An 11298-nucleotide genomic window follows, 5' to 3' on the forward strand; every position below is an offset into this window, starting at 1 on the left:
CATTGCTTGACATGGCATTACTTCAGTTCTGACAGAGAATCAGGTTTATTACTCCAAATAAGAGCAACTACATGGGAAACAAGCAGTGTGTATAGTGAAAATTAAAATGGGTTTTGAAAATTCCTATTAAGAGTTTTAACCCAAAACCACGGTGTTTCTTTAAACATAATTTCAGTTTCTCCAAGGTCAGATGGTGGGATTAACAATCCTGAAATTATTAAGAGATACATTTGCACAGAAGAGGTTATTTCTGCCTTTTTTTTTTTTTTTTTAATCTTTGACATACTTTGAAATTATAGTTTTGAGTTTTTATCTGCAATAATAAATGCTGCAAATATCACTTTAAAAAGATGTAATTCTTATCAATTCACATGACTCCAGAACTGTAGTTTCAAGTATATTAAATATGAAAAGACAGAATGCAATTGGGAAAGCCAGCAATACTGAACATAAAATACCACTGCTAAAATAGTAATGAAGCATTTCACTAATACATGTAAAATTCCACTGTTTCTTGCAAACAACTTTGCAAAATCCTGTCATTTTATTTTATATTACAAATAAATATTTTCAAGAGCTTTCCACTAATCGATTTTAAAAGTATTTCTGAGGAAAACCCTCTGATTTTAAACATGGTATCATATGACTCACCTTAAATAACAGCAACAGACTTTTCAGCTGAACGTACAAGTACTTAACACATGACTTGCATCAAGTTACTAGAAGACAAGCAGCTAAATCTCCCCACCAAGCACATACCTTCTAAACTCTGAGGGAGTGTTTATATATTCCAAGAGACGTCAGTTCCCTCTTTTTGCCCGAAGAAAAAGTTAAGTTGTGTTGGTGCTTGGGGGGGGTGCGTTATTTTTACAGTCTGACTAAAAGCCACTACCTACATCTCGTGGCAATATACTTAGCAGCTGCAATCTTTGTCAAATTTTGGTCCAAGCGAGTCAAAGGTCAAGGAGACAAAAGGGTAACTTACTTATCTGGTTCCTTCTTCTCTAATACCCATTTGCTTTAAAACTGCTCATATTAGCAAGTTATGACTAACCAGTTCCTGACAGCTTCTTTAAGATAGAGAATATTTTCAAATATTCTTTGCTATATAGCATGTTCTGCTGTATAAATAAAGCCTTACTATTGCAGTCATTCTCTGTCAAAATACAGGCTAAACACCTTTGCAGCTTATTCATTGTGATAGTATATTTTCAAGTAATAAAAATCAGGAAACTTCAGAATATTTTCAAAAGGTTTTAGTTTGTTTCATTTGGGTTTGTTTTTTTTTTTTTTTCTCCACACGTTGGATTACAACATTTCCTCACAAAGTGCAAAGGCTCTTCCTCTTTTATTGGAAGTTCAATGAACTTCATCCCTGAAGCTTTTTTTTCTTCATGTATCTAAAAATCAGTTATTTTTACACTAAAATCTGTGTAGACCAAAGCGTCACCCCAGCACAGTGTCTACTAATAATTAACAATAATCAGTTTGGCAAGCTTTTGCAGAAACATTTTTTAAATACCTCCTCATCCCAGGTGAATTAAATTAATAGGTTGTTTGAAAAAATTCTTCTGGCAGCAGCAAGAGGAACTGATTTATATTTAGCTTATTTAATTACAAGAGAGAAAATATTCCTAAAAATAGATTCTCACATCCAGACTTTCAGGGTATAGCACTGAATAGTTTGTGATCCATGTTTAATATTTGCTATGTGTTTTGACTGATTGTTTACTGTTCTGGTTTTTATATTGCCCTATTTGAAAGTTAAGCTTTTGCAGAAGAAGCTCCCTTCTTCTAATCTACTTCTGCTAAGTAAATCTAAGGTGGCTGAAGATTAATGAATTTGAGGTTTTGTCTCATTGTAGTGAAAGCAAGAGTGAAAGTGAGCCTGGTCCTTTGAAAGCAACGTGTAGGACAGTCTTTGTTCAAGGCTCCCTCTCAGGGAAAGTTGGTAACCCTGACTCCAGTTTCACATCCTTGAAAAGAGCAGTATATTTGCTTTCCTCTATTCTCTAATTAAAGAGTGGAATTTAACCATTTGAAGAAGCAGCCCTCCACACTATGGTTCCCATGCACTACTTTTATGAATATTATCATTAATTATTTCTATTGGACATCTCTTCGTATGATGCTCTCCTGAGGATGCTCTTGTTTGGGATCCCCCAGCTTTCCTCCCTGGCTGCACTGCCTTCTTCACTGCTGATTTGTCTCTTCTAAGAGGAAGTAATTCCAGTTACTCACACCTGCCCATGGAGATGTTCCCTACCATGCTCATTTTCCCCATTTGAATTGTATGGGATTCAGTGTGCACCATTCATAAGGGAGGAAAACATCTACTGCACTCTTTTTGTTGGAAACCTAAATGCAGGATATAATGAAGCTCGATTTTCAACATATACATGCTGAGTTGTATCAGCTAATTTTGTGACTTATGATATCCTATCATTGTCCTATATAAGCAAAATCTCTTCTAGCAGGCAGTGCTTGGCAGTGAAATGAGGACTACCAAGTTCACCTGCAGAAACCAGCTAAAAGGATTTGAAGCTAAGAGAGAAGTTGTGCACTTTTGGATATCAGTCATTTCTCTTTCTTAAAAACAAACCAAACCATAAGCACTTAATGTCCTTCTGTGTTCTCTGGCTTCATATCAGGGTTCAGAGGTTATAGGGGAGAAAACACAAAGCGATGACAGAAAAGGAAAAAATTAAGTACTTCATTGGAGTCCCAGTGGTGCGACAACAGACAAACTACCCTACGAGGAGAAATTGTTGAGAAAAAGAAATAGTGTGACACTCACATGCTTGATGAAGACACAGAAAACCACAGGAAGCAGAAAAAGACAAATGCAGTTGTTAACTCCAAATGAAGTCCACCCACATTTCCTGGAATAAACATACTACTGACAAGAAAATGCTGACGAGATGAATGTGATTCCTCACTTTTCTAGACCTCTCATAAGCACGGCCTTTTGGAAATCGCTTTCTTTGGGGTGTTTTCTAAACACAGAGGGAACAGATGAGGAGAGTTATCATCTTTCTATACGCCCTGAGATTCCTAAACACTCAATAGCTCCCCCTTTTTTCTTATGTCAAGATCCCTTCCATCAGGGGATGACATATTTAATGACACGTATAATTTGAATTTTGAGGATGCCCACATAAACATTCCCACATTCCTGTGGGAATTCTCTGTTGTACAGTACAGCGTGGCATGATTTTATATTCCCATTTTTCCACAGTCATGGCACTCTCAGGGTTTTTCTTCACCTGCCTATTATGAAACCTGTAAAAACTAATCTTAAAATTAATCCCTTGTCAGATGTGGAGATGTGGCTGAGGTTAGCAAGCAGATTAGAAAACTCCAGGAAACTGCTTTCTGTACTTTTGCACCCCCTGAATTTTTCAGAGGACACTAATCTTAAAAAAAAAAAAAAAAAGCCAAACAAAAACATCCTTGTAGTTGTCAGGTGAAGTGCCAAGCCCTGGGGCAGAAGAAGAGGTTAGTGTTTTTGGCATTCAAAACATGATCTTCTATAATCTTTTGAGTACTCTTCCTATTTTGAAATAAAAGTGTGAAGAATTATGTTTACCTCCTTCCCATGGCAAGTAAAAGCACAGATTTATTGTTTATCCGGTTTATTCCATTAGCATCATCTTATGTGCTTCTACACTCCCTACCCAAAATCCTGTTGCCACCATTCAGTGGTCCTCTCTGGCTTCTCCACAGTTATTAAGTCCCACAAGAAGGGTTGTATCTTGGACAGTAGTGAAAGATTTAAAGCATTCAAAAAAACCCCACAAAGAATAAGAACATGTGGATCCTGTCCCCAAATAAGCTCTTTCTGATTCAACACACTCATGTTCACTCACATGCACCTAGTTCTACTGAGGAAGAGAATGAGGAATATGAATCATCTAGAGAAGAAAATGTGCAATATGCCACCAGCTGGGTGAGACTTCTGTCCCTCTGCATGTATTGGAGATACTAGGAGATGTTCCTTCATAGGGAGTGAAATTTTGTATTCATGAAAGACAGTTTGATTTCCTATGGATATGAAATAATATATGTATTTCTTACATTATATATATATTATCATATAACATATATCATCATGTAATACATAAGCAGCAGCACATGAGCTATCCACCTGGACCAGCCTCAACAATTTACTTCACTTCTATTGCATAAAAGCCTCCCCTAGAGTCAATATGGCCTATCTTCAAGTAGTGCCTATAAAGAACTTGAATATATAACACCCAAATTAAAAAAAATAATAATATATAACTAATAATTTTTTCCTAAATGGTATGTTCACTGTCTTTGTTTTGGGTACTTTCACTGTGACTGCCGTTTTCTACCACCTAATCTTCCAAAAGCCCTGGGAAAGAACAGAGGCATATGGCAGCAGTAGTCACCTCACTTTAAAAGAAGGGAGTATCAAGAGATTTCAGTTGTGTCAGTTTTGCTTTTAATATCTTATCTCTAAGGACCTAAAAGAAAATATGGTTTCATAGCAATAATTACTTTCTTGTTTAAAGTTAACTACAAATATTTGTTGCAAAAAACTTTATCCAGGTAAAAAGTAGGCATCTGGCCTAAGGAAGATGAATTGGTTTCTTCTCGTCCCAGTGGAGAGGTATGAGTACTTGCACAGACTCATCCCATCTACCTTAAAAGCTTATCTTAGGCAAGTATGTACCATATCCTTTGGAAGTATTGATGTCTCTCCTTTAACTATAGAGGATCAAACCAACACATTTAAGTTAGACATCTAACTTTTCGAAGGTTAATATTAAAAAAATTACACTCAAACTGCCCAGAAAGGTCTTTCAGCTCCTCCCCTCATCAGTGTGCCATACTGGTAATACCAGGACAGCTATACAAGGTTCTGGGAAATGCAGACAAGCGGTGAAACAAGAAGAAAATGCAATGAGAAAACTTCAAAATATTTACCACCTGACATTAATGGAAAGTTTGGCCAAAGATTGCAGAGGTGGTGTAGCATTTTTTTGCCCACCTCACACCACAGACTTTTACTGCAGATGTGTTGGCTTTCACGGCTTTCCAGTGCATGCCCTGATGCATACTCCAACCACTCATATAAAGCAGTCTTCAGCCCCCCGAAAAAAGATCCTCCCAAACATGCATTAATACCTGATTTCCCTTCACAAGAGCTTGGAAGACTCATTCCAAACTGCTGTGTAGCTCCTTCACTACTGGCTAATGACTCCCAACTATAGTTTTCCCAGCTCTGTGAAGTGTTAGGACATAAGGTGCTGTCCCTTGTGATTCTCAATGTGTTCTGACGATATGGAAAGCATCCTAAAATACCATTGGCTCAAGCCAACTTGGCAGCAGTGCAGTGGAAACAGTGTGATATATTTGGCTCCTGCCAGTGATGAGTTTCTCTGTCATATTGTAAATAGGTTCTATAAAGGAAAAATGAATGATGGAACACCCAGCTGCTGCTTCAGTTCATTTTTTTCCCCAGAAATATCGATTCTGAGCTCTTCTTCACTGACTATAGCATGCATAAACTGATGCCTTTCTCAGTCCTCAAAATCGCTTCTAAAAATGATTTTCAAATTATTTTATCAAGGGAATGAGGTGAAGAAAGCACAAGACCGGTGGGGATAGAGCTGACTGATTCTTTCACTCCTGTGGGTTCATGTAGGAGTCACTCAGAACATAGATAGGAAGGAACTTCATAGAACCGAACCCAATACAGAAACTGTAATATAATAACTTAGGCTTCTGAGTGAGCCATAAAAATCTGTTACCTGAAGGGCTGGGTCAGTCTATTAATACAAGAGACTTTTCTCACTGAAACCTAAGGAGGTCACAGAGAGGAGGCTCCAATGGTAGGGGAGAAAAATTTTGAAAGCAGACATCTTCTGAAAGTCAAGAGGAATTTAGTAAATCTTGTCCCTGCTTGGATATATTCCACTTCTTGCAAAACTCTTCTCTTTGGTTCTCAGAAGTCATGGAATAATGGAGTAATTCAAAACTCACTTCGGTGGTGCAATACCTGGTTGAGAAATCCTCACCATAGTGAATCATCCCAAACAGATAATTGCATGGCTTTGATGAATGGCTGTGTAGCCCTTATGTTAGCTTTTGTCCACCAGCTACACCATAATTTTGTCTGTGTAATAATTAAGAACAAAATACGTACAGGAGATTTTTCCAATTAATGAAGAGGTAAGTTTAAGGTCAACTTTTCGGTGACTTCTCAAGAGTTGGAGACCTGTCAAATAATTGACACACTTTTCTTTCAGTTCACATGTTCCAGACCTGGAGACATGTCCTTGGTCTGAGCAACATGCAGAAGACCTTCCCTGGGACTTCAGTTCAGCCTCAAACACAAGGTACTAAAGCCAAACCATAAGCCTACTGCCAGAAAAAAAACCCTGTTCTTCATCAGGTCAGCACAAGACGAAAGCTTTACTTAACCAACCCCATGTCCTGGAACAGTTCCCCAGCCCCACTTTGAGAATCAGAATTGGTGGTTGGGATAGCACCAAGAGATCCAGGCCTCTGCCAGCAAGACATATGTTTTCCACCTAAAGAAAGGGCAACATAGAAAATCATCTGAAGAATTATACAGGCCAAAGCCCTTCCTGACTAAGCTTTCTCCCTCAGAGGAAATCTCACAGACTACAGCAGTGGCAGCATGGAGCTGATGGAAGCACTCTCAGAAAAGCAGATTATCCCCTCCAGCTGGCAGCAGAAGTACAGACCAAGTGGGTCTTTCCTATCAGTCTGGGTGAGGAAGCAATACTCAAGTTTCAAGAAAATGTGCTTGGACTGCCATGGAGTTTTTCACCTTTTATAGCCTTTCCCTATGGATCTGATGAGCTAGGCTTTGTTTAAACTACTTTATTATACAAAAACTTTATTACACAAATTTTCTTATACCAAAGGATGCTTTTTCTCCTCTTTATTCTAAGTGCTAATATGTTACTCTTGTGTGCGGGACAAAAAAAGAATTTTTCCTTTTTTCATATTTTTCTTGAGAAGGTATTTAATTACTATAATGAAAGTATAAAACATAGATAAGACACACAAAAAGAACCCCCACTGAAAAATAAAATCACCATTGCCACAAGAGATACCTCGGCAGGAACCGGAGGTCTTGAGAGCTGAGGAAAATTTGTGTAGTATTATTGCATATTAAGAAACGTTAACAACTATGAAGAAGAGAGCAGTAGAAAAAGTACTAGTGGTGATTTCTGTGCACTAGCAGTGAATGAAGCAGGCAACTAATAGACACCTGAATTTCTCAGATTATGACATTTTCTGATGCTAAGGTACAGGATTATTCTTCCAAATGAAACCATGTTACAGAAATATGCATGTAACTATCAGTTACACAAAAAGTAGTTCCAAAATGTAAGAATTTAACTGAAAAAACCTACATTTTGATCATTTTTCTGGTTGTGCCAATTTTATAAATGCTTCTGAAGTATCACTTGAGGACAGAAAAAAATCCCCAAAATTAGACAAGTACAGACTACACATTTTTTTTATGAACAGGACATTTTTGCCAAGTAAAAAAAATAAATCACTGGGTTAATATCATAGTTATTGTATCAGTTGTTAGAGAATCAGATCACTAAAATAGCACAAGTTATTAGTATTTACATGACTATGCTATATTTATTGAGTTGATCTCAGGACTTATATATGAAAATTAATTTAAGATATGTTACATCAGCATCTTTACTGGACATGAATTATAATTTTGAAACTGCACAGAAATGCATATATATGCCTTTTCCTATAATTAATAATTACTACAGTATTTTCAGATGTTCATTTATAACACTTATAAAACATGCATTTTATGATCAGCCATACACTTCATACTTCTCTTCATTCATATTTATTTTTTATAATAAATGTATATAATCCTTTATATAATAGACTTTTTTAGATACGATGATTCACAGACAAATGATTATATACACTTGTTACAGTTTGATATATGAATACATTAATTTTTAATTGCAATGCACAGTGAAATATTAGCAATATATTAAATATTGTGAAGTTATTATTATGCAAGTGAAATAATTTGATTATCAGTATATTTACTCTTTCTAAATTTTAGTGAATGGGCTCCTCTTAGAGTTATAAACAGTCAAGTGCAATAGTACACTCACAAGAAATGAAATCAATGCCCAACTCTGTACTGAGAAACTGCATTTACTCCAGGAGCAGGGTCACATACCTGTATGGAGGGAGAGCTGCTCTCACTACTCTTGTCACCAGAACTGGAGAGCTGCAGAAGAGTCTGCTAAGTTAGCTCCCTATTCACAGAAAAATTAGGTTGCTGTAGCAACCCTATAGCAACCCCATCTGCCCAGTGCCCTGCAAATTAGTTGATCTTCCATCAGCCACAAAGAGAAATAGAAAGTTGCAGACCTTTTAAACTTGGTAGTCGAGCTCTCTCAAGTGATAAGGAAATAGAAGACCTGTGACCCAAAGATAATACTCTCTCACATGCTTTGCAAGAAAGACCAGTTCTAAGAAATCCTTTCAGCACCTGCCTCTGATCTCTTTACCGTCTGCAATAGCCCAGCACTTGGAGGCAATGTATTGGTTCCTATTGCCAATCTAGAGCAAGCTTAATTGACTTTGCTCTTTGAAATAACTCTTTGCAAACAGTCTAATCCCAGTTAATCCTCACAACACACTGGAAGCCAGGTAAGGAGTTTCATATTAGAGATAACTCTTCAGATTTGGGCTTATTATACTTACTTACACAAAGCACGGAGACAGGTCAGAATGAGAGATCACAGCTGTCAACACAGCTATTCAAATTCACGAGAATTTTTCTAATGATTTCTACAGGCTTTGGTTCAGAACTTCGATGTCTATATGACCATCTAAGCCAAGTGACAGTGCTATTGCTTCCTCTGCCTATCCTTCTGGATCCTTGCTAGATCCTTTTATCATAGCAGTGACAAAGTGTTTTAAAAGTTTTAAGCACTGTATTAATTTTTTTATTTGAACAGCTGATTGAGACACCTTCTTCCAGGCAGTTACAACAAATAGCAACAGTGAGCAGCCTGTCTGCCAAGGCCTCTCATAATTAAGGTAAAAGCTGTCCCAGAAGGTTAACAGGACCCTGAGGTGACTCAGTATGGCAGGAGCTATAAAGCTACATCCCACACATCTAACTCAAGACGCATCCCATGGCATAAGGCTCCTTGCCTGGCTTTCTATGAAGTTTCTCCTTCTCTGAAGTTAGTCAGAAAATGAAGCAACAAGAGAAAGGGAGAAAACAAAAATATTCCTGAAGTTTCCATTAATTTCTGACCTTATGTGAATGCTGTTGGTCTACCTTTGGTCTTCTTGGGGTCCCATTGATTGCTTCCTGTGTGGCTTTTGCAGCTGCAGCCTCCAGCCTGTTGGCAGACTTCCCTTCTGCCTTCCTTTCTACATGTGTTTCCTTTTAATGCTGTTTTCTTCCCCAAGAACCTCCTCCCTCCTCCAGCTCTCTGTATATCTCTCCTACCTTCCACCCTATCATCTCAGCAGTCACTCCTCCATCAAGCATCTCCTCTGGTCTGTCTCCTCCCCCATTGCATTATCCTCTAGTCTTTTCCCCTACTTCCAGAATTTACAGCTTTCCATAAATTCTGTCCTTGTCCCCTGCCATTAACATTTATGTTTCCCCAAATCTCTCATGATACTTTTTTCTTTCTTCTCCTACTTCCCTTCTTCTCCCTCTGCCTGAAGTCCTGGCATATAACCTCACACTATGAGTTAATCAAAAAGCTGGTTGCAACTGAAAACCAGATTTATCTGTGGTCTTTGGTTATAAATAATAATTTAAGTTTGGTAACTTAATCCTGTAATGTGTTCTTGTTTGTATTCCTTCCTAAAGCCTCAGAACTGTAAAGCCCATGGTATTCCTGCCCATTATCCTTTCCCTGCCCAGCTGTCATTCAGCACTCTTTTTGAAGTCTTCCCACTTCTAAGAAAATTAATATTGAACAGCTTCACCCATACACAAAGAAGCAGATGTGCCAGGTAAGGAAAAGTAAACCTCATCCTCGACTTACCTGCACCAGAACTGAGAGAGGATCTGAGATGAGGCTGGGAACAACTCAGACTCCTCTGAATGCAGGGTCAGACAGGTTCAGTGGCAGAGCAGGCATACTGGACTACCAAAACCAGTGCTGTGCCCTCCCTTCCACCCCACAACAGCTAGAAAGGAAATTGAATGTATCCTTCACCTCTGCCTTATGCTTTGCGGAGTCAGGGCACTTGCTAGTGTTTAGCATTTAAAAACAATCCTTAAAATTACATAGGATAAAGATTACAGAATTGCAAACATGCCATCACAGCATGAAACACCCCAGGCTTGCTTGTGGCAGAGTGCACGCCCTCCATCTAATTATACTCAGGCTTCTCTGTTTTAGGCAAAAAGTAACAATAGTCACTTATCAGATTCCCAAAATGATATTGGAGAGGATTCAGCAGGACACTCCCAAGACTTTCTGGGTAGTAACAGCCACAGGATTACAGACATATAAATGCTCAGTCCCTCCAGCTTCTGGCAACTCTTTTTCCATGCTGCACTCTGCTCTGTTAGTGGTTTTCTAGTTAGTTTTTTGCCAGTCTTTCTTTCACAATTCCTTTTCTCAGCTGCCAGATTCTAACGTGGACTTCTCCCCCTTTCCCTAAGCCTTGCTATCAGGCTGTCTGCCCACCTCCTCTCAGAGCATAAATCTTGACCATATCAGAACAGTACCTCTAAAAGTCTTGGATGTGCAGACTGAAATGCTTGTCTTAGCATTGCACCTTCATGCAATAGGAATTTTTTTTTCCACTGTAATTCTATGTGTGAGCGCCGTTTCAACAACAGTTATACGTTCTAGGTCTTACTGAACATTGTATTTTCCAAAGTCCGTGTACCCAAGGGAGCATGCCAGTATCTTGATCAAACACCATGGACACCTATCAGCTGATATCTGTGCGTTTATCTACCATGCCTCCGTCTATAGTTTTAATGTGTCTGTGATTCTAATGTACACATTCCTAAATAGTGTCTGTAGGCACACTCAAGTAATGTGTATGAATCTCCTTATAACCGACAGAAACAACTGCAGTGAAGATGATTTTTCATGGACTTCCAATAGCTTTCCTGGCAGACAGCTCTCATACATTAGATTTATGAAAAACCTAGCAACAGACAATTTCTTTGCCATTTGGAGACAGCATATCCTGGTATTTTGATTCTTCATCTGCATGTGATAAGAATATTCATCTTGGCATGACAGACAT

At 38.2% G+C, this 11298-nt stretch overlaps 1 protein-coding gene across 5 annotated transcripts in view; it reads right to left on the reverse strand.

Moving 5' to 3' along the window:
- The window catches only part of CD36 (CD36 molecule (CD36 blood group)), a 42436-nt gene extending 32325 nt beyond the window's left edge, over positions 1-10111 (reverse strand). For 2 of the 5 annotated variants that reach the window (XM_075706928.1, XM_075706910.1), the window contains exon 1: positions 9326-9412. The gene's annotated coding sequence lies outside the window, so the exon portion shown is untranslated. Of the gene's footprint in view, positions 1-8233; positions 8351-9325; positions 9413-10073 lie in introns of those variants that run through there. The other 3 variants (XM_075706919.1, XM_075706900.1, XM_075706936.1) reach the window with 2 other exon arrangements.
- Between the last annotated feature and the right edge of the window lie 1187 nt (positions 10112-11298).

This window comes from Pelecanus crispus, chromosome 1, assembly GCF_030463565.1.
Source record: "Pelecanus crispus isolate bPelCri1 chromosome 1, bPelCri1.pri, whole genome shotgun sequence".
Classification (NCBI taxonomy): Eukaryota; Metazoa; Chordata; class Aves; order Pelecaniformes; family Pelecanidae; genus Pelecanus; species Pelecanus crispus.